This window comes from Oncorhynchus masou, chromosome 13, assembly GCF_036934945.1.
Source record: "Oncorhynchus masou masou isolate Uvic2021 chromosome 13, UVic_Omas_1.1, whole genome shotgun sequence".
Classification (NCBI taxonomy): Eukaryota; Metazoa; Chordata; class Actinopteri; order Salmoniformes; family Salmonidae; genus Oncorhynchus; species Oncorhynchus masou.
In genome coordinates, this window is record NC_088224.1 from 91,594,079 (window position 1) to 91,621,087 (window position 27,009).

Below are 27,009 nucleotides of genomic sequence, written 5' to 3' on the forward strand. Positions count from 1 at the left end.
ACACTATGAGGTGTTAGTGGTGCTGCAGAGACACTATGAGGCGTTAGTGGTGCTGCAGAGACACTATGAGGCGTTAGTGGTGCACAGAGGCACTATGAGGCGTAAAGTGGAGCACAGAGACACTATGAGGCGTTAGTGTTGCACAGAGACACTATGAGGCGTTAGTGGTGCTGCAGAGACACTATGAGGCGTTAGTGGTGCACAGAGACACTATGAGGCGTTAGTGGTGCACAGAGGCACTATGAGGCGTTAGTGGTGCACAGAGGCACTATGAGGCGTTAGTGGTGCTACAGAGACACTATGAGGCGTTAGTGGTGCACAGAGACACTATGAGGCGTTAGTGGTGCACAGAGACACTATGAGGCGTTAGTGGTGCACAGAGACACTATGAGGCGTTAGTGGTGCACAGAGACACTATGAGGCGTTGGTGGAGCACAGAGACTATGAGGCGTTAGTGGTGCTGCCGAGACACTATGAGGCGTTAGTGGTGCTGCAGAGACACTATGAGGCGTTAGAGTGGTGCACAGAGACACTATGAGGCGTTAGTGGAGCACAGAGACTATGAGGCGTTAGTGGTGCTGCAGAGACACTATGAGGCGTTAGTGGTGCACAGAGACACTATGAGGCGTTAGTGGTGCTGCAGAGACACTATGAGGCGTTAGTGGAGCACAGAGACACTATGAGGCGTTAGTGGTGCTGCCGAGACACTATGAGGCGTTAGTGGTGCACAGAGACACTATGAGGCGTTAGTGGAGCACAGAGGCTATGAGGCGTTAGTGGTGCTGCAGAGACACTATGAGGCGTTAGTGGTGCTGCCGAGACACTATGAGGCGTTAGTGGTGCACAGAGACACTATGAGGCGTTAGTGGTGCTGCAGAGACACTATGAGGCGTTAGAGTGGTGCACAGAGACACTATGAGGCGTTAGTGGTGCACAGAGACACTATGAGGCGTTAGTGGTGCACAGAGACACTATGAGGCGTTAGTGGTGCACAGAGACACTATGAGGTGTTAGTGGTGCACAGAGACACTATGAGGCGTTAGTGGTGCACAGAGACACTATGAGGCGTTAGTGGTGCACAGAGACACTATGAGGCATTAGTGGTGCTGCAGAGACACTATGAGGCGTTAGTGGTGCACAGAGACACTATGAGGCGTTAGTGGTGCACAGAGACACTATGAGGCGTTAGTGGTGCTGCAGAGACACTATGAGGCGTTAGTGGTGCACAGAGACACTATGAGGCGTTAGTGGTGCTGCAGAGACACTATGAGTCGTTAGTGGAGCACAGAGACACTATGAGGCGTTAGTGGTGCTGCCGAGACACTATGAGGCGTTAGTGGTGCTGCCGAGACACTATGAGGCGTTAGTGGAGCACAGAGACACTATGAGGCGTTAGTGGAGCTGCAGAGACACTATGAGGCGTTAGTGGTGCTGCAGAGACACTATGAGGCGTTAGTGGTGCTGCAGAGACACTATGAGGCGTTAGTGGTGCTGCAGAGACACTATGATGCGTTAGTGGTGCGCAGAGACACTATGAGGCGTTAGTGGTGCTGCAGAGACACTATGAGGCGTTAGTGGTGCTGCAGAGACACTATGAGGCGTTAGTGGTGCACAGAGGCACTATGAGGCGTTAGTGTTGCACAGAGACACTATGAGGCGTTAGTGGTGCTGCAGAGACACTATGAGGCGTTAGTGGTGCACAGAGACACTATGAGGCGTTAGTGGTGCACAGAGGCACTATGAGGCGTTAGTGGTGCACAGAGGCACTATGAGGCGTTAGTGGTGCACAGAGGCACTATGAGGCGTTAGTGGTGCACAGAGACACTATGAGGCGTTAGTGGTGCTACAGAGACACTATGAGGCGTTAGTGGTGCACAGAGACACTATGAGCGTTAGTGGTGCACAGAGACACTATGAGGCGTTAGTGGTGCACAGAGACACTATGAGGCGTTAGTGGTGCACAGAGACACTATGAGGCGTTAGTGGAGCACAGAGACTATGAGGCGTTAGTGGTGCTGCCGAGACACTATGAGGCGTTAGTGGTGCTGCCGAGACACTATGAGGCGTTAGTGGTGCTGCAGAGACACTATGAGGCGTTAGTGGAGCACAGAGACACTATGAGGCGTTAGTGGTGCTGCAGAGACACTATGAGGCGTTAGTGGTGCTGCCGAGACACTATGAGGCGTTAGTGGTGCACAGAGACACTATGAGGCGTTAGTGGTGCTGCAGAGACACTATGAGGCGTTAGAGTGGTGCACAGAGACACTATGAGGCGTTAGTGGTGCACAGAGACACTATGAGGCGTTAGTGGTGCACAGAGACACTATGAGGCGTTAGTGGTGCACAGAGACACTATGAGGCGTTAGTGGTGCACAGAGACACTATGAGGCGTTAGTGGTGCACAGAGACACTATGAGGCGTTAGTGGTGCACAGAGACACTATGAGGCGTTAGTGGTGCTGCAGAGACACTATGAGGCGTTAGTGGTGCACAGAGACACTATGAGGCGTTAGTGGTGCTGCAGAGACACTATGAGGCGTTAGTGGAGCACAGAGACACTATGAGGCGTTAGTGGTGCTGCCGAGACACTATGAGGCGTTAGTGGTGCTGCCGAGACACTATGAGGCGTTAGTGGTGCTGCAGAGACACTATGAGGCATTAGTGGTGCTGCAGAGACACTATGAGGCGTTAGTGGTGCACAGAGACACTATGAGGCGTTAGTGGAGCACAGAGACACTATGAGGCGTTAGTGGAGCACAGAGACACTATGAGGCGTTAGTGGAGCACAGAGACACTATGAGGCGTTAGTGGAGCACAGAGACACTATGAGGCGTTAGTGGAGCACAGAGACACTATGAGGCGTTAGTGGTGCACAGAGACACTATGAGGCGTTAGTGGTGCTGCAGAGACACTATGAGGCGTTAGTGGAGCACAGAGACACTATGAGGCGTTAGTGGTGCTGCCGAGACACTATGAGGCGTTAGTGGTGCTGCCGAGACACTATGAGGCGTTAGTGGTGCACAGAGACACTATGAGGCATTAGTGGTGCTGCAGAGACACTATGAGGCGTTAGTGGTGCACAGAGACACTATGAGGCGTTAGTGGTGCTGCAGAGACACTATGAGGCGTTAGTGGAGCACAGAGACACTATGAGGCGTTAGTGGTGCACAGAGACACTATGAGGCGTTAGTGGAGCACAGAGACACTATGAGGCGTTAGTGGAGCACAGAGACACTATGAGGCGTTAGTGGAGCACAGAGACACTATGAGGCGTTAGTGGAGCACAGAGACACTATGAGGCGTTAGTGGAGCACAGAGACACTATGAGGCGTTAGTGGAGCACAGAGACACTATGAGGCGTTAGTGGAGCACAGAGACACTATGAGGCGTTAGTGGAGCACAGAGACACTATGAGGCGTTAGTGGAGCACAGAGACACTATGAGGCGTTAGTGGAGCACAGAGACACTATGAGGTGTTAGTGGTGCACAGAGACACTATGAGGCGTTAGTGGTGCACAGAGACACTATGAGGCGTTAGTGGTGCACAGAGACACTATGAGGCGTTAGTGGTGCTGCAGAGACACTATGAGGCGTTAGTGGTGCACAGAGACACTATGAGGCGTTAGTGGTGCTGCAGAGACACTATGAGGCGTTAGTGGTGCACAGAGACACTATGAGGCGTTAGTGGTGCACAGAGACACTATGAGGCGTTAGTGGTGCACAGAGACACTATGAGGCGTTAGTGGTGCTGCAGAGACACTATGAGGCGTTAGTGGTGCACAGAGACACTATGAGGCGTTAGTGGTGCTGCAGAGACACTATGAGGCGTTAGTGGTGCACAGAGACACTATGAGGCGTTAGTGGTGCTGCAGAGACACTATGAGGTGGTGATTTTATCCAAAGGGACTTAGTCATGCGTGCATACATTTTATGTACGTGGGGCCTCAGCGGGAATCGAACCCACGATCACATTTGTTGCAAGTGCCATAGAATGACTAGACCCAGACATACTGACCGAAGAGCAAGGCTGTGCTCCCTGGGAGAATATACTGTTTTCAGCTTTTGATTCATTCTGTTTGCTTTCAAAGTATTACCAATCTATCACATATATTAAGGTTTGCTTTTTGTTGTTTTTTTTGGCTATACTTTTAAAATCAGTTCCGTTTTTTGTTTTGAATTGTTTATTATTAACTGAACTAATATTGATTTTTGTTGACTTATGATTGAATCAGATTTGAATCTTGTGAATCACTAATGAGTTGATTTTAATGAATCAGTCTTAATTAAATGACCGAATCTAAAACACACTTTCTTGCTGCTTCCTTACAACTAATCCTACATGAGCTGAACTATTCTTTATCTCCTGTAGTACTGTGTTGATTTAACACTCAGTCTGTGTGCGTCTGTGTGCGTCTGTGTGCGTCTGTGTGTGCGTCTGTGTGCGTGTTACAAGACTGTGGGAGCTGATAGTCCACTAAAGGCTGTAGTGTTTTCCTCTCCCTCCCCCCCCTTCGCCTCTCTCCTTTCCTCTCTCTCCTTTCCTCTCTCCCCCTCTCCTCTCTCTCTCCCCCTCTCCTCTCTCTCTCCCCCTCTCCTCTATCTCTCTCCTCTCTCTCTCTCCCCCCTCTCCTCTCTCTCTCTCCCCCTCTCTCTCTCTCTCCCCCTCTCTCCTCTCTCTCCCCCCCCTCCTCTCTCTCTCCCCCTCCCCCTCTCCTCTCTCTCCCCCTCTCCCTCTCCCTCTCTCTCTCTCCCCCTCTCCTCTCTCTCTCTCTCCCCCTCTCCTCTCTCTCTCTCTCTCTCCCCCCTCGCCTCTCTCTCTCTCCTCTCCCTCTCTCTCTCTCTCTCTCCCTCCCTCTCCCCCTCTCTCTCTCTCCCCTCTCTCCTCTCTCTCTCTCCCCCCCCCTCCTCTCTCTCCCCCTCTCCTCTCTCTCTCCCCCTCTCCTCTCTCTCTCCCCCCCCTCTCCCCCTCTCTCTCTCTCTCCCCCTCTCCCCTCCCCTCTCTCTCTCCCCTCCCTCCCTCCCCCCTCCTCTCTCCCCCTCTCTCTCCCCCTCCCTCCCTCCCCCTCTCCTCTCTCTCTCCCCCCTCTCCCTCTCCCCCTCTCCTCTCTCTCTCCCCCTCTCCTCTCTCCCTCTCCCTCTCTCTCCCCCTCCCTCTCTCCCCCCTCCTCTCTCTCTCCCCCCTCTCTCTCCCTCCTCTCTCTCCCCCCCCTCTCCTCTCTCTCTCCCCCTCTCCTCTCTCTCTCCCTCTCTCTCTCCCCCTCCTCCTCTCTCCCCCCTCTCTCCTCTCTCTCTCTCCTCCCCCTCTCCTCTCTCTCTCTCCCCCCTCTCTCCTCTCTCTCTCCCCCTCTCCTCTCTCTCTCTCCCCCTCCTCTCTCCCCCCTCTCCTCTCTCTCCCCCATCTCTCTCCCCTCTCCCCTCTCCTCTCTCTCTCCCCCCTCTCCCCTCTCTCTCTCCCTCCCCCTCCCCTCTCCCCCCTCTCCTCTCTCTCCCCCTCTCCTCTCTCTCCCCCTCCCCCTCTCTCTCTCCCCCTCCTCTCTCTCCCCCCTCTCCCCCTCTCTCTCTCTCTCTCTCTCCCCCTCTCCTCTCTCTCCCCCTCTCCCTCTCTCTCTCCCCCCCCTCTCCTCTCTCTCCCCCTCTCCTCTCTCTCTCCCCCCTCTCCTCTCTCTCCCCCTCCTCTCTCTCTCTCTCCCCCCTCTCCCTCTCTCTCTCCCCCTCTCCCTCTCTCCCCCCTCTCCCCCTCTCTCTCCCCCCCTCTCCTCTCTCTCTCCCCTCTCTCCCCCCTCCCCTCTCTCTCTCCCCCCCCTCCTCCTCTCTCTCTCCCCCTCTCCTCTCTCTCTCCCCCCCTCCTCTCTCTCTCCCCCTCTCCCCCCTCTCTCCCCCCCTCCCTCTCTCTCTCTCCCCCTCTCCTCCCCCTCTCCCTCTCCTCTCTCCCCCCCTCTCCTCTCTCTCTCCCCCCTCTCCCTCTCTCTCTCCCCCTCTCCCTCTCTCTCTCCCCCCCCTCTCCTCTCTCTCTCCCCCTCTCCTCTCTCTCTCTCCCCCCCCTCCTCTCTCTCTCTCCCCCTCTCCTCTCTCTCTCCCCCTCTCTCTCTCTCTCCCCCCCTCTCCTCTCTCTCTCCCCCTCTCCTCTCTCTCTCCCCCCAACGCTCCTCTCTCTCTCCCCCCTCTCCCTCTCTCTCCCCCCCCCCATTATCCCCCTCTCTCTCCCCCTCCAGGTAACGTGCCCTCCCCCAACGCTCCTCTGAAGCGTGTCCTGGCCTATACAGGCTGTTTCAGCCGTGTGGGCACCATCAGGGACATCCACCTGTACCTGTCTCGGAGGCTACGCATCAAAGACGAGGACATGAGGCTGTGGCTCTACAACAGCGAGGTGTGCAACTGTCGCATGTCCACAACTATATTATAAGTGATATTGCGGTGACATGAGAAAATATAAATGAATATAAACTTGGGATGTTGACCTCTCCTCATCCAAACCTCCCCCAGAACTACCTGACCTTGTTCTCCTCCTCCCCCAGAACTACCTGACCCTGTTCTCCTCCTCCTCCAGATCTACCTGACCCGGTTCTCCTCCCCCCACCCAGAACTATCTGACCCTGTTATCCTCCTCCCCCAGAACTACCTGACCCTGTTCTCCTCCTCCCCCCAGATCTACCTGACCCGGTTCTCCTCCCCCCACCCAGAACTATCTGACCCTGTTATCCTCCTCCCCCAGAACTATCTGACCCTGTTCTCCTCCTCCCCCAAGAACTATCTGACCCTGTTCTCCTCCTCCCCCAAGAACTACCTGACCCTGTTCTCCTCCTCCCCCCAGAACTACCTGACCCTGTTCTCCTCCTCCACCCAGAACTACCTGACCCTGTTCTCCTCCTCCCTCCAGATCTACCTGACCCGGTTCTCCTCCCCCACCCAGAACTACCTGACCCTGTTCTCCTCCTCCCCCCAGATCTACCTGACCCGGTTCTCCTCCCCCCACCCAGAACTATCTGACCCGGTTCTCCTCCTCCCCCAGAACTACCTGACCCGGTTGTCCTCCCCCACCCAGAAATACCTGACCCTGTTATCCTCCTCCCCCCCACCCAGAACTACCTGACCCTGTTCTCCTCCTCCCCCACCCAGAACTACCTGACCCTGTTCTCCTCCTCCCCCAGAACTACCTGACCCTGTTATCCTCCCCTCCCCCCCAGAACTACCTGACCCTGTTATCCTCCTCCCCCAAGAACTACCTGACCCTGTTCTCCTCCTCCCCCAGAACTACCTGACCCTGTTCTCCTCCTCCCCCAGAACTACCTGACCCTGTTATCCTCCTCCCCCAAGAACTATCTGACCCTGTTCTCCTCCTCCCCCAGAACTATCTGACCCTGTTCTCCTCCTCCCCCAGAACTACCTGACCCTGTTCTCCTCCCCCCCCAGAACTACCTGACCCTGTTATCCTCCTCCCCCCAGAACTACCTGACCCTGTTATCCTCCTCCCCCAGAACTATCTGACCCTGTTCTCCTCCTCCCCCCAGAACTACCTGACCCTGTTCTCCTCCTCCCCCAGAACTACCTGACCCTGTTCTCCTCCTCCCCCAGAACTACCTGACCCTGTTATCCTCCTCCCCCACCCAGAACTATCTGACCCTGTTCTCCTCCTCCCCCCACCCAGAACTATCTGACCCTGTTCTCCTCCTCCCCCCACCCAGAACTATCTGACCCTGTTCTCCTCCTCCCCCCACCCAGAACTACCTGACCCTGTTCTCCTCCTCCCCCCAGAACTACCTGACCCTGTTCTCCTCCTCCCCCCAGAACTACCTGACCCTGTTCTCCTCCCCCCACCCAGAACTATCTGACCCTGTTCTCCTCCTCCCCCACCCAGAACTATCTGACCCTGTTCTCCTCCTCCCCCCAAGAACTATCTGACCCTGTTCTCCTCCTCCCCCCACCCAGAACTATCTGACCCTGTTCTCCTCCTCCCCCCACCCAGAACTATCTGACCCTGTTCTCCTCTTCCCCCACCCAGAACTACCTGACCCTGTTCTCCTCCTCCCCCCAGAACTACCTGACCCTGTTATCCTCCTCCCCCCAGAACTATCTGACCCTGTTCTCCTCCTCCCCCCACCCAGAACTATCTGACCCTGTTCTCCTCTTCCCCCCCCACCCAGAACTATCTGACCCTCCTGGATGATGAGAACCACACTCTGGAGGGCCTGAAGATTCAGGACGAGCAACACTTAGTTATCGAGGGCGTTCAAAGAACTCTATAATAAACTCAAACTTTATCTGACTGCTGAATGTGTTGAAATGTAAAAAATAAAATAAATGTTTTAAAACCTGACTGCAAACTTCTGATTTAAAAAAGAGAAGATAAAAGTAGCAGGTCTTTCTACTGTAAGTCATTGATGTGTAAAAAAAAAAAAAAAAAATTCATCTTGTGTGTTTTTAGTTCGGAACAAAGACATGAGCTGGCCAGAAGAGATGTCCTTCATCGCTAACAGCAGTAAAATGGACCAACATAAAGGTACGCAGTTATCGCGTCACAAACCCCTTCAGCACATCGGTACACACGTTTACAACGCAGTTATCGCGTCACAAACCCCTTCAGCGCATCGGTACACACGTTTACAACGCAGTTATCGCGTCACAAACCCCTTCAGCGCATCGGTACACACGTTTACAACGCAGTTATCACGTCACAAATCCCTTCAGCGCATCGGTACACACGTTTACAACGCAGTTATCGCGTCACAAATCCCTTCAGCGCATCGGTACACACGTTTACAACGCAGTTATCGCGTCACAAATCCCTTCAGCGCATCGGTACACACGTTTACAACGCAGTTATGAAGAGCTTTTACTATTTTAGGATGATATATTTATCTCTAACCTCCCTCCGATTCTCCCCTAAAGCCTGGCAAACATGTAAATATTGTAGCCTAATACTGTGTGTGTCTACCACCCCCATCCCACCCCCTCCCCAGTTGCTACGGAGAAGGGTGCCACGGGCCTCAGTAACCTAGGCAACACGTGCTTTATGAACTCTAGTATCCAGTGTGTTAGTAACACCACGCCCCTCACTGACTACTTCATCTCAGGGAGACACCTCTATGAACTCAACAGGTAGGTGTGTGTCTGTCTGTGTCTGTCTGTCTGTCTGTCTGTCTGTGTCTGTCTGTGTGTCTGTGTGTCTGTCTGTGTGTCTGTCTGTCTGTCTGTCTGTCTGTCTGTCTGTCTGTCTGTGTCTGTCTGTGTCTGTGTCTGTGTCTGTCTGTGTCTGTCTGTGTCTGTCTGTGTCTGTCTGTGTCTGTCTGTGTCTGTCTGTGTCTGTCTGTCTGTCTGTGTCGTGTCTGTGTCTGTCTGTGTGTCTCTGTGTCTGTGTGTGTCTGTGTGTCTCTGTGTCTGTCTGTCTGTGTACACGTGTTGTGAAAAGTTAAACAGCTTGTTGAATAGCATTACTGACTTGTTATTTTGTGTGTCCAGGACCAACCCCATCGGGATGCGAGGTCACATGGCTAAATGCTACGGAGACCTGCTGATGGAGCTGTGGAGTGGAACACAGAAGAACGTTGCTCCTCTCAAACTCCGGGTGGGTTATAAATCCTGGCATGGATCGTCACAACAGTGGATGGGATTTCCTTACTCCCTGTAGTGGACAACTATGTCCTTAATGTCTCCATTTGTGATATGAGTGTATTGACTAATACGTGTTGTCATGGGCCTCCCGGGTGGCTCAGTGGTTCAGGGCGCTGTACTGCTGTGCCATCAGAGACTCTGGGTTCGGGTCCAGGCTCTGTCGTAACCGGCCGCGACCGGGAGGTCTGTGGGGCGTCGTCCGGGTTAGGGAGGGTTTGGCCGGTAGGGATATCCTTGTCTCATCGCGCACCAGTGTCTCCTCTGGCGGGCAGGGCGCAGTGCGCGCTAACCAAGGTTGCCAGGTGCACAGTGTTTCCTCCGACACATTGGTGCGGCTGGCTTCCGGGTTGGATGCGCGCTGTGTTAAGATGCAGTGCGGTTGTGTATCGGAGGACGCATGGCTATCGACCTTCGTCTCTCCGAGCCCGTACGAGAGTTGTAGCGATGAGACAAGATAGTAGCTACTACAACAATTGGATACCACGAAATTGGGGAGAAAAAGGGTTAAAAATAAATTTAAAAAATAATGTGTTTTCTTTTTAGCGCAGACCGTTGGCTAAATAGCCGATAACCGGTCAGCTGGCTCCTTTTCCACTTCATTAATGAACTCGGCTTCTTTTCATTTAAAATCTTCCGATTTTCTAGTCAGGAAAGTCCTGTATAGCCTTCTCCCACAAGAAGGAACGATATGCATTTTCTAGTGACCTCTTTGTTGATGGTGTCGGCTGTCAGTCACAAAGCCAGCGATGACAGGGAGGATGCTGGTTGGTCACTCAGCTGTCTGTCCCGCCTCTCGGTGCCTGTGTTATCTTTGTGCGCTCTGGTTGACTGCAGTCAAATTTATTTTCGTGATCCTATTTTGGACAATATCCAAAACATCTAGCAATACGCTGAATTCATACATTATCAGCCATTTGAATTGTAAAGTCATATCTTTCAACTCATTTTTACCAATCTAAAAGGTAAAGTCATAAAAAGTATTCAATCATTTAGCTGTGTATTTCAGATGGAAGGAAAGCATTAGAAATAGAGCTCGTTTGGCGTAGCGGCTGTGCCATTAGAGATCCTGGTTCGAGTCCAGGCTCTGTCCGCAGACGGCCGAGACCCAGGAGTGGCGGTGAACAATTGGCCCAGCATCGTCCGTGTTAGAGGAGGGTTTCGCCCGGAAGGGATGTCCTTGTCCCATCGCGCACCAGCGACTCCTGTGGCGAGCCGGGCGCAGTGCACGCTGACACGGTCGGCAGGTGTACGGGGTTTCCTCCCACACTTTGGTGCGGCTGGCTTCCGGGTTAAGTGGGCATTTTTGTCAAGAAGCAGTACTTTTTATTTTTTTTCACCATTCGGGAACAGCTCTGAAGATCTAATGTGATTGGTCAAAATAAACATTTTGTGGGGAAAAAAATGATCAGAATTGTTTTAGCTTGTGGTAACGTAGTCATTGTGACGTGAATGAATTCGGCAGGGTAGCCTAGTGGTTAGAGTGTTGGACTAGTAACCGGAAGGTTGTGAGTTCAAACCCCGAGCTGACAAGGTACAAATCTGTCGTTCTGCCCCTGAACAGGCAGTTAACCCACTGTTCCAAGGCCGTCATTGAAAATAAGAATTTGTTCTTAACTGACTTGCCTCGTAAATAAAGATTAAATAAAAAATAAATAAATAAAATGGACTAATATGTGGTTGTCTCACTACCGCCCCCTGTAGTGGACGATAGCAAAGTACGCCCCCACGGTTCAACGGCTTCCAGCAGCAGGACAGTCAGGAGCTCCTGGCCTTCCTATTGGACGGGCTCCATGAGGACCTGAACAGGGTGCATGAGAAACCCTACGTAGAGCTGAAGGACAGCAACGGACGACCCGACTGGGAGGTCGCCTTAGAGGTCAGAGTTCAATCAATAAACCAAAACATACGCGCATACGCGCATAACTTCACACACACACACACGTGCACACAGTCAACCAATACACAGACGTACAATCAAATCAATCATTATTTTCTCAGAGAGAATTATCCACTGTTTAATATGGAAAAAATTTAATCGATCAACTAAAAAAGGAAAAACTAGACTGTTTAGTAACATTCACCGATCAGCACTACATCATCATCATCGTCCTTAGGAGCATCTTCTGGCAGCCATCTTGGGTGTCTGGAGACCAGGAGAGAGTCGATGAAAGTCAGCCCATCCACTAATCACTTCTTAAGGAGTGGATGACCTGTGAAGTGTATTGATATGCAGTTAATGAACAGTGTGTGTGTGTGTGTGTGTGTGTGTGTGTGTGTGTGTGTGTGTGTGTGTGTGTGTGTGTGTGTGTGTGTGTGTGTGTGTGCCCGTATGTTTATAGGAGTAATTAGCAGCATTAGTGCTGTGTGTGTGTGTGTGTGTGTGTGTGTGTTCCTCGTCAGGCGTGGGAGAACCACTTGTGTGTGTTTTACATCTCTATGGTTCCATGTGTGTGTGTGTTTTACATCTCTATGGTTCTATGTGTGTGTGTGTGTGTGTTTTACATCTCTATGGTTCCATGTGTGTGTGTGTGTTTTACATCTCTCTATGGTTCCGTGTGTGTTCCTCGTCAGGCGTGGGAGAACCACTTGCGGAGGAACCGTTCCATCGTGGTGGATCTGTTCCACGGCCAGCTCAAGTCCCAGGTCAAGTGTAAGACGTGTGGTCACATCAGCGCTCGCTTCGACCCCTTCAACTTCCTGTCTTTACCCCTCCCCATGGACAGCTCCATGCACCTGGAGATCACTGGTGAGGACCTGGGACTCAATACCCTGGTGGGGGTGGGGGGTGGGCTCCCTGGAAAGGGGTGGGAGGGTAGGTCCCTGGAAAGGGGTGGGAGGGTAGGTCCCTGCAAAGGGGTGGGAGGGTAGGTCCCTGGAAAGGGGTGGGAGGGTAGGTCCCTGGAAAGGGGTGGGAGGGTTTGATCTCTGTGGACATGATTTCCGGGTGGTGAGTTGGTTTTCGTCTTAATTGACCTCAACCGTTTGCCAGAGGAGAGGGTTTTTAAAATTATTTTTCATGCACACTTCCTTACCCTGGTGGCAGCGGCAGGGAAGCCTAGTGGTTAGAGGAGGCAGGTAGTCTAGTGGTTAGAGGAGGCAGGTAGCCCAGTGGTTAGAGGAGGCAGGTAGCCTAGTGGTTAGAGGAGGCAGGTAGCCTAGTGGTTAGAGGAGGCAGGTAGCCTAGTGGTTAGAGGAGGCAGGTAGCCTAGTGGTTAGAGGAGGCAGTTAGCCTAGTGGTTAGAGGAGGCAGGTAGCCTAGTGGTTAGAGGAGGCAGTTAGCCTAGTGGTTAGAGGAGGCAGTTAGCCTAGTGGTTAGAGGAGGCAGGTAGCCTAGTGGTTAGAGGAGGCAGTTAGCCTAGTGGTTAGAGGAGGCAGTTAGCCTAGTGGTTAGAGGAGGCAGGTAGCCTAGTGGTTAGAGGAGGCAGGTAGCCTAGTGGTTAGAGGAGGCAGGTAGCCTAGTGGTTAGAGGAGGCAGGTAGCCTAGTGGTTAGAGGAGGCAGGTAGCCCAGTGGTTAGAGGAGGCAGGTAGCCTAGTGGTTAGAGGAGGCAGGTAGCCTAGTGGTTAGAGGAGGCAGGTAGCCTAGTGGTTAGAGGAGGCAGGTAGCCTAGTGGTTAGAGGAGGCGGGGTAGCCTAGTGGTTAGAGGAGGCGGGGTAGCCTAGTGGTTAGAGGAGGCGGGGTAGCCTAGTGGTTAGAGGAGGCGGGGTAGCCTAGTGGTTAGAGGAGGCGGGGTAGCCTAGTGGTTAGAGGAGGCGGGGTAGCCTAGTGGTTAGAGGAGGTGGGGTAGCCTAGTGGTTAGAGGAGGCGGGGTAGCCTAGTGGTTAGAGGAGGCGGGGTAGCCTAGTGGTTAGAGGAGGCGGGGTAGCCTAGTGGTTAGAGGAGGCGGGGTAGCCTAGTGGTTAGAGGAGGAGGCGGGGTAGCCTAGTGGTTAGAGGAGGCGGGGTAGCCCAGTGGTTAGAGGAGGCGGGGTAGCCCAGTGGTTAGAGGAGGCGGGGTAGCCTAGTGGTTAGAGGAGGCAGGTAGCCTAGTGGTTAGAGCGTTGGACTAGTAACAGAAAGGTTGCAAGATCGAATCCCCGAGCTGACAAGGTAAAAATCGTTCTGCCCCTGAACAAAGCAGTTAACCCACTGTTCCTAGGTTGTCATTGCAAATAACAATTTGTTCTTAACTGACTTGCCAGGTTAAATAAAGATTAAATAAATAAAAAATAAACCTGAGAATTGGTGCAGGTCCTTATAAGAAGCCAAGCGGCAGCCAATGGCCCGTTTCCCCAGAACTCAATTAATAGCAAATCTATCCTTCTAGACAACAATATAATAATAATATTATTATTATTATAATAATGATGATCACTGGGAAATATGCATATTTCTATTCACTTCCTGAAGTGACTGCATTTGTCTGTCTCTCTCTCTCTCTCTCTGTCTCTCTCTCTCTCTCTCTCTCTCTCTCTCTCTCTCTCTCTCTCTCTCTCTCTCTCTCTCTCTCTCTCTCTCTCTCTGTGTGTCTCTCTCTCTCTGTGTCTCTCTCTGTGTGTGTCTCTCTCTCTCTCTGTGTCTCTGTCTCTCTCTCTCTGTCTGTGTCTCTCTCTGTGTGTCTCTCTCTCTCTCTCTGTGTCTCTGTCTTTCTCTCTCTCTCTCTCTCTCTGTGTCTCTCTCTGTGTGTCTCTCTCTCTCTCTCTCTGTCTCTGTCTCTCTCTCTCTCTGTGTCTCTCTCTGTGTGTCTCTCTCTCTCTCTCTGTCTGTCTCGTCTGTCTGTCAGTCATTATGCTGGATGGTTCTACCCCTGTACGGTTCGGCCTGAGGCTCAACATGGATGACAAGTACACCGGTCTGAAGAAACAGCTGAGTGAACTGTGTGGCCTGAAACCAGAACAGATACTACTGGCTGAGGTCCACACCTCCAACATCAAGGTACACACACACACACACACACACCACACACACACACACACAGTCAATACAGAGAGAAGCAATGGTACTAATTGTTTTTGTGCGCTGTAGAACTTCCCTCAGGATAATCAGAAGGTACGTCTGTCGGTGAACGGCTTCCTGTGTGCGTTTGAGATCCCTGTGCCATGCTCCCCCACTTCCCTCACCTCTCCAACACAGACCGGTGAGAACCTCCTACGCTAGGGGTGGGTAGAATGTTACGCTAGGGGTGGGTAGAATGTTACGCTAGGGGTGGGTGGAATGTTACGCTAGGGGTGGGTAGAATGTTACGCTAGGGGTGGGTAGAATGTTACGCTAGGGGTGGGTAGAATGTTACGCTAGGGGTGGGTAGAATGTTACGCTAGGGCTGGGTAGAATGTTACGCTAGGGGTGGGTAGAATGTTACGCTAGGGGTGGGTAGAATGTTACGCTTGGGCTGGGTAGAATGTTACGCTAGGGTGGGTAGAATGTTACGCTTGGGTGGGTAGAATGTTACGCTAGGGGTGGGTAGAATGTTACGCTAGGGGCTGGGTAGAATGTTACGCTAGGGGTGGGTAGAATGTTACGCTAGGGGTGGGTAGAATGTTACGCTAGGGGTGGGTAGAATGTTACGCTAGGGCTGGGTAGAATGTTACGCTAGGGCTGGGTAGAATGTTACGCTAGGGCTGGGTAGAATGTTACGCTAGGGGTGGGTAGAATGTTACGCTTGGGGTGGGTGGAATGTTACGCTAGGGCTGGGTAGAATGTTACGCTGGGGTGGGTAGAATGTTACGCTAGGGGTGGGTAGAATGTTACGCTAGGGGTGGGTAGAATGTTACGCTAGGGGTGGGTAGAATGTTACGCTAGGGGTGGGTGGAATGTTACGCTAGGGCTGGGTAGAATGTTACGCTAGGGGTGGGTAGAATGTTACGCTAGGGTGGGTAGAATGTTACGCTAGGGGTGGGTAGAATGTTACGCTAGGGGTGGGTAGAATGTTACGCTAGGGGTGGGTAGAATGTTACGCTAGGGGTGGGTAGAATGTTACGCTAGGGGTGGGTAGAATGTTACGCTAGGGTGGGTAGAATGTTACGCTAGGGGTGGGTAGAATGTTACGCTAGGGGTGGGTAGAATGTTACGCTAGGGGTGGGTGGAATGTTACGCTAGGGGTGGCTGGAATGTTACGCTAGGGGTGGGTAGAATGTTACGCTAGGGGTGGGTAGAATGTTACGCTAGGGGTGGCTAGAATGTTACGCTAGGGTGGCTAGAATGTTACGCTAGGGGTGGCTAGAATGTTACGCTAGGGGTGGGTAGAATGTTACGCTAGGGGTGGCTAGAATGTTACGCTAGGGGTGGCTAGAATGTTACGCTAGGGTGGCTAGAATGTTACGCTAGGGGTGGCTAGAATGTTACGCTAGGGGTGGCTAGAATGTTACGCTAGGGGTGGCTAGAATGTTACGCTAGGGGTGGCTAGAATGTTACGCTAGGGGTGGGTAGAATGTTACGCTAGGGGTGGGTAGAATGTTACGCTAGGGGTGGGTAGAATGTTACGCTAGGGCTGGGTAGAATGTTACGCTAGAATGTAGAATGTTGCTTCTAGGGGCTGGGTAGAATGTTACTGCTTCTAGGGTGGGTAGAATGTTACGCTAGGAGGCTGGGTAGAATGTTACGCTAGGGGCTGGTAGAATGTTACGCTTCTAGGGGCTGGGTAGAATGTTACGCACTGCTTCTAGAGGCTGGTAGAATGTAACACTGCTTCTAGAGGCTGGTAGAATGTAACACATGCTGCTTCTAGAGGCTGGTAGAATGTAACACACTGCTTCTAGAGGCTGGTAGAATGTAACACTCTGCTTCTAGAGGCTGGTAGAATGTAACACACTGCTTCTAGAGGCTGGTAGAATGTAACACACTGCTTCTAGAGGCTGGTAGAATGTAACACTCTGCTTCTAGAGGCTGGTAGAATGTAACACACTGCTTCTAGAGGCTGGTAGAATGTAACACACTGCTTCTAGAGGCTGGTAGAATGTAACACTCTGCTTCTAGAGGCTGGTAGAATGTAACACTCTGCTTCTAGAGGCTGGTAGAATGTAACACATGCTGCTTCTAGAGGCTGGTAGAATGTAACACACTGCTTCTAGAGGCTGGTAGAATGTAACACTCTGCTTCTAGAGGCTGGTAGACATGATAAACCAACTCACTGTTTCTAGGGGCTGGTAGTTACATGTAACACTCTGCTTCTAGAGGATGGTAGAATGGCAGCACTGCTTCTAGAGGATGGTAAATGTAACACTCTGTTTCTAGAGGATGGTAGAATGTAACTGCCTGCTGCTTCTAGAGGCTGGTAGAATGTAACACGCTGCTTCTAGAGGCTGGTAGTCAATATAAACCAACGCTGTTTCTAGAAGGCTGGTAGAATGTAACACACTGCTTCTAGAGATGGGTACTGTGCCTCTCCTTATGACCTTAACTCTACCATTCTCCTCACAGTCACATGATAAACCAACTCACTGTTTCCTGAAGGGCTCTCTGACATGTCTGCCTGTAACACCTCTCCAGACATCACCCCTGTGCCCATGGCTAACGGGGTGGGGGTGGCAGCTAATCCTGATGCTAAGCCTGGTCTGATCTCCAACGGCACGCCCAGCACCATGGTGCACTGCGGAGAGACCACAGAGAGAAGCCTGGCCAACGGAGGGGTGGGGGTGCCCAACGGACACGTGTCTCCGTCCTGGACAGCCCCTTCATCGGGTACATCATCGCCATGCACAGGAAGATGGTGGGTACCACAGTATAAAATATTTTACACAATAAATTAATTAGAATAGAATGGTTTATATACACCGCTAAAATAAATAAAGGGAACACTTAAACAACACAATGTAACTCCAAGTCAATCACACTTCTGTGAAATCAAACTGTCCACTCAGGAAGAAACACTGATTGACAATACATTTCACATGCTGTTGTGCAAATGGAATAGACAACAGGTGGAAATTATAGGCAGTTAGCAAGACACCCCCAATAAAGGAGTGGTTCTGCAGGTGGGGACCACAGACCACTTCTCAGTTCCTATGCTTCCTGGCTGATGTTTTGGTCACTTTTGAATGCTGGCACACACACTACTGAATGCACACACACTACTGAGCCTCATTTTGACTTGTTTTAAGGACATTACATCAAAGTTGGATCAGCCTGTAGTGTGGTTTTCCACTTTTGAGTGTGACTCCAAATCCAGACCTCCATGGGTTGATACATTTGATTTCCATTGATCATTTTTGTGTGATTTATGTTGTCAGCACATTCAACTATGTAAAGAAAAAAGCATTTAATAAGAATATTTCATTCGTTCAGATCTAGGATGTGTTATTTTTGTGTTCCCTTTTATTTATTTGAGCAGTGTATATATATTAATATATAGTGTGTGCTGCTATTGTGGGCAACAGGCACACTCCGAGTTGGCATTCCACACCTAAATCTCCAGATGCTGTTTTCCACTGTGCCCTTACATTCGATTCTGGTGATTTTATTTTAGAATGCCACATTGTATCTCAGTCGTTAAGAAGAGACTCAGCATTCCATTCTGTTTATTTACAAAGCGCTCCTGACTCAGCATTCCATTCTGTTTATTTACAAAATGGGTTGCGCTCCTGCACAATTTTCCCAACATGTGTCTGACAAATAAAATTAAAATAATGCGCTGGTCAAGGTCACAACAATAGACTGCAGTAACAAGAGCACAATACTGAGTTTTCAATGTGCTCGAGGTTCCTGAATGGTGGCTTCTGATTTAGGGAGACCTGCATTTTTGTTTTTTTATGCTCCTGTGATGTGGATGTGTTGCAGGGGGAGGCTCAGGGTTGAATGGGTTGCAGGGGGAGGCTCAGGGTTGAATGGGTTGCAGGGGAGGCTCAGGGTTGAATGTGTTGCAGGGGGAGGCTCAGGGTTTAATGTGTTGCAAGGGGGGTTGAGGCTCAGGGTTGAATGTGTTGCTGGGGAGGCTCAGGGTTGAATGTGTTGCAAGGGGGAGGCTCAGGGTTGAATGTGTTGCTGGGGGAGGCTCAGGGTTGAATGTGTTGCTGGGGGAGGCTCAGGGTTGAATGTGTTGCAGGGGGAGGCTCAGGGTTGAATGTGTTGCTGGGGAGGCTCAGGGTTGAATGTGTTGCTGGGGAGGCTCAGGCTCAGGGTTGAATGTGTTGCTGGGGAGGCTCAGGGTTGAATGTGTTGCAGGGGAGTGCTCAGGGTTGAATGTGTTGCTGGGGAGGCTCAGGGTTGAATGTGTTTGCTGGGTTGAATGGAGGGGGTTGAGGCTCTCAGGGTTGAATGGGTTGAATGTGTTGGGGAGGCTCAGGGTTGAATGTTTGCGAATGCCTTGCAGGGGAGGCTCAGGGTGGATTTTGTGGGGGAGGCTTTTGTACTGATGTTTGTACTGTGAAAAAGAGACACGGTCTGTTTAAGTGAAATATATTGAAGGAGTAAGGAGAGTATAGTATCCATGAGGAAATACATTTCTCATGTTTCGGCATCGAGGTTCGTAGTTCTGACTGTTGTTGTTGCTCCTGTGTGTCCTCCTGTAGATGCGGACGGAGTTGTATTTCCTGTCCAGTCAGAAGAACCGCGCCAGTCTGTTTGGGATGCCCCTGATCGTTCCCTGTACGGTTCACACCAGTCAGAAAGACCTGTACGATGCTGTCTGGATACAGGTGGCCCGTCTGGCCAGCCCTCTGCCCCCGCAGGAGGCCAGCAACCATGCACAGGACTGGTCAGTACCACACACACACACACACATATCACACAGACACACATATCACACAGACACACACACACACACACACACACACACACACAGACACACACACACAGACACACACACACACACACACACACATATCACACACACACACACACACACACACACACAGACACACACAGACACACACAGACACACACAGACACACACAGACACACACACACACACACACACACACACACATATCACACACAGACACACACAGACACACACACACACACACACACACACACAGACACAGACACACACACACAGACAGACACACACACACACACACACACACACACACACAGACACACACACACACACACACACACACACACACACACACAGACACACACACATATCACACACAGACACACACACACACATATCACACACACAGACACACACACACACACAGACACACACATATCACACACAGACACAGACACACACAGACACACACATATCACACACATATCACAGACACACACACACACACAGACACACACAGACACACACATCACACACATCACAGACACACACAGGGCTAGTCGGCAAGTCTCCACTTGATTGACTGAACAGGGTTATTGTGTCTATTCATGAAGTCTCCCGTTGACGGGAAGGTTCTTGATTAAAGGATATTTTTATTGACTGAAGGTGATATTGTTTTGTAGGTTGTTAGTGATGTCGCGTGTGTGTGTGTTATGCCCCTACTGCAGTGATGACAGTATGGGCTACCAGTATCCCTTCACACTGAGGGTGGTGGCGAAGGATGGCAACTCATGTGCCTGGTGTCCCTGGTACAGGTGAGGCCTCCTCCACCATCATCATCATCAAAACACACACTTCTCTTCTATTACTGTATCCATCTCATGTGGGGGAAACTGCGTGTGTGTGTGGGGGGGGAAACGAGCGTGTGTGTGTGGGGGAAACGGCGTGTGTGGGGGAAACGGCGTGTGTGTGGGGGGAAACGGCGTGTGTGTGTGTGGGGGGGAAACGGCGTGTGTGTGGGGGGGGGGAAACGTGTGTGTGTGTGGGGGGAAACGGCGTGTGTGTGTGGGGGGGGGGAAACGGCATGTGTGTGGGGGGGAAACGGCGTGTGTGGGGGGGGAAACGGCGTGTGTGTGTGGGGGAAACGGCGTGTGTGTGGGGGGAACGGCGTGTGTGTGTGGGGGGAACGGCGTGTGTGTGTGTGGGGGAAACGGCGTGTGTGTGGGGGGAAACGGGCGTGTGTGTGTGGGGGGGAAACGGCGTGTGTGTGTGTGTGTGGGGGAAACGGCGTGTGTGTGTGTGGGGGGAAACGGCGCGTGTGTGGGGGGGAACGGGCGTGTGTGGGGAAGGGGAACGGTGTGGGGGGAACGGCGTGTGTGTGGGGGGAACGGGCGTGTGTGGGGGAAAACGGCGTGTGTGTGGGGAAACGGCGTGTGTGTGGGGGAAACGGGCGTGTGTGTGGGGGAAACGGGCGTGTGTGTGTGGGGGAAACGGGCGTGTGTGTGGGGGGGAAACGGCGTGTGTGTGTGGTGTGTGGGGGAAACGCGCGTGCGTGTGTGTGTGTTGGTACCATCTCTGTGGGAAACGGCGTGTGTGTGCGGTGGACTGTACGGAGGTGTGTGTGTGGGGGAAACGGCGTGTGTGTGTGGGGTGGAAACGGCGTGTGTGACTGGGGGGTAAACGGCGTGTGTGGGGGGAAACAGGCGTGTGTGGGGGCAAGTTACTGTTTGATTGTGTGTGGGGGGAAACGAGTGCGTGTGTGTGTGGGGGGATCATCGGTGGTGTGTGTGGGGGTGATCATCGGTGGTGTGATGTGGTGGGGGAAATCGGTGTGTGTGGTGGTGTGATCATGGTGTGTGTGGTGGTGTGATCATCGGCGTGTGATCATCGGGGTGTGAATCGCGTGTGTGTTGGTACCATCTCTGTGCTTCTGCTCGTGTGTGTTACTGTGTGTGTTCAGGTTCTGTCGAGGCTGTGCGGTGGACTGTCCGGAGGACAGGGCCTCGGATGAGGGAAGTCGCCTGCATAGCTGTCGACTGGGACCCGACAGCCCTGCACCTCCGCTACCAGACTTCACAGGAGAGGGTAATGTTCACGTACATCAGGGCCTTTCTGTATAAAACAGGCAAACAGGCATCGAGGCATTCAGTTACTGTTTGATTGAATGTTAGAATGGGCAGAAGGAATGACAAGAGTGCCAGGTATGATCATGGCCAGTAGTATGATCATCGGTGGTGTGATAATCGGTGGTGTGATAATGCGGTGGTGTGATAATCGGTGGTGTGATGCAATCGGTGGTGTGATAATCGGAACAGTGTGATACATCGGTGGTGTGATCATCGGTGGTGTGATCATCGGTGGTGTGATCCTATCGGTGGTGAAGATCATCGGTGGTGTGATCATCGGTGGTGTGATCATCGGTGGTGTGATCATCGGTGGTCCGTGAATCCTAATCGGTGGTGTGATAATCGGTGGTGTGATAATCGGTGGTGTGATAATCGGTGGTGTGATCATCGGTGGTGTGACCATCGGTGCCATGGCCCTGGATCCACTATCTCATAAACGGCTGACCTCCTGGGCTTGTTTAACGTGAGTCCATGGCCCTGTCCTGCCTGGTTTCCCCGGTAAGGCGGTGGCAGTCAGGATTGGGCGAAACAAATCCAGTCCTGTCCTGGGCAAAACAACGGTCGTTGATGAGGGAAGTCGGAGGAGAATGGCAACATGCGCAGGCTTACAGGCGGTGCCAACGGTACAGACTGGTGGCAGTCAGAATCAATCAACCAATCAAATGTATTTCCTGCCTTATAAATCCCTGGTGGCATCAGCTGATGTCACAAATGCTGTCCATGGCCCTGCCTAAAACCCCAAACAGCAAGCAATGCAGGTGTAGAAGCAACATGGTGGTTAGGAAAAACTCCCTAAAAGGCCAAAACCTGGTGGAAGAAACCTAGAGAGGAACCAGGCTATGAGAGGTGGCCAGTCCTCTTCTGGCTGTGCCGGGGTGGAGATTATAACAGAACATGGCCAAGATGTTTAAAAGTTCACAGATGCCCAGCAGGGTCAGATGATAATAATCACAGTGGTTGTAGAGGTGCAACAGTTCGGCACCTCCAGGAGTAAATGTCAGAACAGCATCTCAGAACACAACTGTCGTCCTTGTCACAGAAGGGATATTACAGCAGACGACCACACCGGGTTCCTATCCGCTAAAAACAAGAAGAACCGACTCCAGTGAGCAACGCCATCACCAACACTGGACAATTGGGGAGTGGAAAAACATTGCCTGGTCCGACGAATCCTAGTCCCTGTTGTCAACGTCATGCTGATGGCAGTCAGGATTGGGCGTAAGGAGTCCATGGCCCTGTCCTGCCTGGTGTCAACGGTACAGGCTGGTGGCAGTCCATGGCCCCCTGTCCTGCCTGGTGTCAACGGTACAGGCTGGTGGCAGTCAGGATTGGGCGTAAGCAACATGAGTCCATGGCCCTGTCCTGCCTGGTGTCAACGGTACAGGCTGGTGGCAGTCAGGATTGGGCGTAAGCAACACGAGTCCATGGCCCCCTGTCCTGCCTGGTGTCAACGGTACAGGCTGGTGGCAGTCAGGATTGGGCGTAAGCAGCATGAGTCCATGGCCCTGTCCTGCCTGGTGTCAACGGTACAGGCTGGTGGCAGTCAGGATTGGGCGTAAGCAACATGAGTCCATGGCCCTGTCCTGCCTGGTGTCAACGGTACAGGCTGGTGGCAGTCAGGATTGGGCGTAAGCAGCATGAGTCCATGGCCCCGTCCTGCCTGGTGTCAACGGTACAGGCTGGTGGCAGTCAGGGGTACTGGTCCATGGCCCTGGGGAATGTGGTGGCAGTCCTAGCACACGTTAGGTCCCTTGATACCAATTGAGCAACAGTTGAACGCCTGGTGTCACACCTTATATTGAATCCATTCCCTTAAGAATTCAGGCTGTTCCGGAGGCAAAGTTGGATCCGACAAAGTTGGATCTGTCTCCATCTAACCCTCTTCTCCCTGTATCTGTCTCCATCTAACCCTCTTCTCCCTGTATCTGTCTCCATCTAACCCCCTTCTCCCTGTCTACATCTGTCCCATCTAACCCCCTTCTCCCTGTCTCTCTCTGTTCTGTCTAACCACCTTCTCCCTGTCTCTCTCTGTCCCGTCTAACCCCCTTCTCCCTGTCTCCATCTGTCCCATCTAACCCCCTTCTCCCTGTCTACATCTGTCCCATCTAACCCCCTTCTCCCTGTATCTGTCTCCATCTAACCCCCTTCTCCCTGTATCTGTCTCCATCTAACCCCCTTCTCCCTGTATCTGTCTCCATCTAACCCTCTTCTCCCTGTATCTGTCTCCATCTAACCCCCTTCTCCCTGTCTCCATCTGTCCCGTCTAACCCCCTTCTCCCTGTCTCTCTCTGTCCCGTCTAACCCCCTTCTCCCTGTCTCTCTCTGTCCCGTCTAACCCCCTTCTCCCTGTCTCCATCTGTCCCGTCTAACCCCCTTCTCCCTGTCTCCATCTGTCCCGTCTAACCCCTTCTCCCTCTCTCTCTCTCTGTCCCGTCTAACCCCCTTCTCCCTGTCTCTCTCTGTCCCGTCTAACCCCCTTCTCCCTGTCTCTCTGTCCCATCTAACCCCCCTTCTCCCTGTCTCTCTCTGTCCCATCTAACCCCCTTCTCCCTGTCTCTCTCTGTCCCTTCTAACCCCCTTCTCCCTGTCTCTCTCTGTCCCGTCTAACCCCCTTCTCTCGGCCTATCTGTCCCGTCTAACCCCCTTCTCTCGGCCTATCTGTCCCGTCTAACCCCCTTCTCTCGGCCTATCTGTCCCGTCTAACCCCGTTCTCCGTCTCTCTCTCTCTCTCTAGATAGTAGAGGAGCACTGTAGTGTGCAGCAGAGTCGCAGGGCCCAGGCAGAGCCCATCAGTCTAGACAGTTGTCTGAAGGCCTTCACCAGTGAGGAGGAGCTGGGAGAGGATGAGCTCTACTACTGCTCCAAGTGCAAAACCCACCGCCTGGCCACCAAGAAACTGGACCTGTGGAGACTGCCGCCTATACTGGTCAGAACACTGACACACACACTGTCTACTGTAGTTAGATGTAATGAGGATACCAGATACTAGTGTTGCCCAGTATACCCACACTTTGCTACTTTTTCAATATGAGAAGATGAAAAACGGTTCAGTACAAGATGTGTCTCACATCATGTATGGATTGAGAGGATCCAGTCTGTCTAGTAATTTGTCTGAATCTTCTCTAGGGGGCAGTAGTCAGCTAGCCAGGCTACTTGTCTTCTCTAGGGGGCAGTAGTAAGCTAGCCAGGCTACTTGTCTTCTCTCGAGGGTGGTAGTGAGCTAGCCAGGCTACTTGTCTTCTCAAGGGGGCAGTAGTAAGCTAGCCAGGCTACTTGTCTTCTCTAGGGGGCAGGAGTAAGCTAGCCAGGCTACTTGTGTTCTCAAGGGGGCAGTAGTAAGCTAGCCAGGCTACTTGTCTTCTCTCGGGGGTGGTAGTGAGCTAGCCAGGCTACTTGTCTTCTCAAGGGGGGCAGGAGTAAGCTAGCCAGGCTACTTGTGTTCTCAAGGGGGCAGTAGTAAGCTAGCCAGGCTACTTGTCTTCTCTAGGGGGCAGGAGTAAGCTAGCCAGGCTACTTGTCTTCTCTAGGGGGCAGTAGTGAGCTAGCCAGTCTACTTGTGCATGTAGATGACACAGCCCGAGTCACATTTGATAAGCAAGTGAGAGGAGAGAGAATGCCGACAGCATGGCTTCTTCTAAGGAAAACATCATACCTCCACGCCCGCAGCTTGTCCATAGGACTTAATGCTGTACACTCCACAGAACTGGGATTTACGGAAGAGTGGCCAGAAGAAGAAAAAATATTGCTTAAAGAAAAAAAAGAAGGAAACACGTTTGGTGTTTGCCAAAAGGCATGTGGGAGACTCCCCAAACATATGGAAGAAGGTACTCTGTTCAGATGAGACTAAAATAGAGTTTTTTTGGCCATCAAGGAAAACGCTATGTCTGGCGCAAACCCAACACCTTTCATCACCCCGAGAACACCATCCCCACAGTGAAGCATAGCAGCATCATGTTGTGGGGATGTTTTCCATGGGCAGGGCCTGGGAAACTGGTCAGAATTGAAAGAACGATGGATGGCACTAAATACAGGGATATTCTTGAGGGAAACCTGTTGGAGTCTTCCAGAGATTTGAGACTGTGGCGGCGGTTCACCTTCCAGCAGGACAATGACCCTAAGCATACTGCTAAAGCAACACTCGAGTGGTTAAAGGGAAAGATTTAAATGTATTGGAATGGCCTATTCAAAACCCGTGGGGGATAGTTATGCACACAAGTTTTCTTTTTTTTTTGTCTTATATCTTGTTTTCACAATAAAACATATTTTGCATCTTCAAAGTGGTAGGGATGTTGTGTGAATCAAATGATACAAACCCCCCCAAAAATCTACTTTAATTCCAGGTTGTGGGGCAACAAAATAGGAAAAATGCCAAGGTGTGGGTGAATACCCGTAAACCTAGTGGTCAAACTGACAATTTTTCCAATCGTTTTTCCACCATTCATTTTTCCCATGGATTTTAGAAACACTTAAAATAAGGGCTGTGTTTGGTGTATGCTTACCCTGGAGTGATGTTTTGAGAACCATGGAAATCTCTCTCTCTCTCTCTCTGACGGTGCAAGCAGCCACGTGACTGAGTGCTAGCTAGCTACCGACCAAAAATAAAGCTTGCCAAGACCAACAACACACAGAAAAACTGACTATAAAGTAGAGAACCTCCCTGGTCATCCCTACTGCATCTGATCTGGTGGACTCACTAAACAGAGAACATCCCTGATCATCCCTACTGCCTCTGATCTGGTGGACTCACTAAACAGAGAACATCCCTGGTCATCCTCTGCCTCTGATCTGGTGGACTCACTAAACAGAGAACATCCCTGGTCATCCCTACTGCCTCTGATCTGGTGGACTCACTAAACAGAGAACATCCCTGGTCATCCCTACTGCCTCTGATCTGGTGGACTCACTAAACAGAGAACATCCCTGGTCATCCCTACTGCCTCTGATCTGGTGGACTCACTAAACAGAGAACATCCCTGGTCATCCTCTGCCTCTGATCTGGTGGACTCACTAAACAGAGAACATCCCTGGTCATCCCTAATGTCTCTGATCTGGAGGACTCACTAAACAGAGAACATCCCTGGTCATCCCTACTGCCTCTGATCTGGTGGACTCACTAAACAGAGAACATCCCTGGTCATCCCTACTGCCTCTGATCTGGTGGACTCACTAAACAGAGAACGTCCCTGGTCATCAGCACTCTCTCTGATCTGGTGGACTCACTAAACAGAGAACATCCTTGGTCATCCGTACTGCCTCTGATCTGGTGGACTCGAATCAAATTGGTCATGATCCAACTGTCTCACTAAACAGAGAACATCCCTGAATCAAATTGGTCTGATCTGGTGGACTCACTAAACAGAGAACATCCCTGGTCATCCCTACTGCCTCTGATCTGGAGGACTCACTAAACAGAGAACATCCCTGGTCATCCTCTGCCTCTGATCTGGTGGACTCACTAAACAGAGAACATCCCTGGTCATCCTCTGCCTCTGATCTGGTGGACTCACTAAACAGAGAACATCCCTGGACATCCCTACTGCCTCTGATCTGGTGGACTCACTAAACAGAGAACATCCCTGGTCATCC

General features: G+C 51.7%; 1 pseudogene; it reads left to right on the plus strand.

Annotated features, from left to right (window-relative positions):
* The window catches only part of LOC135553481 (ubiquitin carboxyl-terminal hydrolase 32-like), a 102,495-nt pseudogene that overhangs the window by 49,998 nt on the left and 25,488 nt on the right, over positions 1-27,009 (plus strand).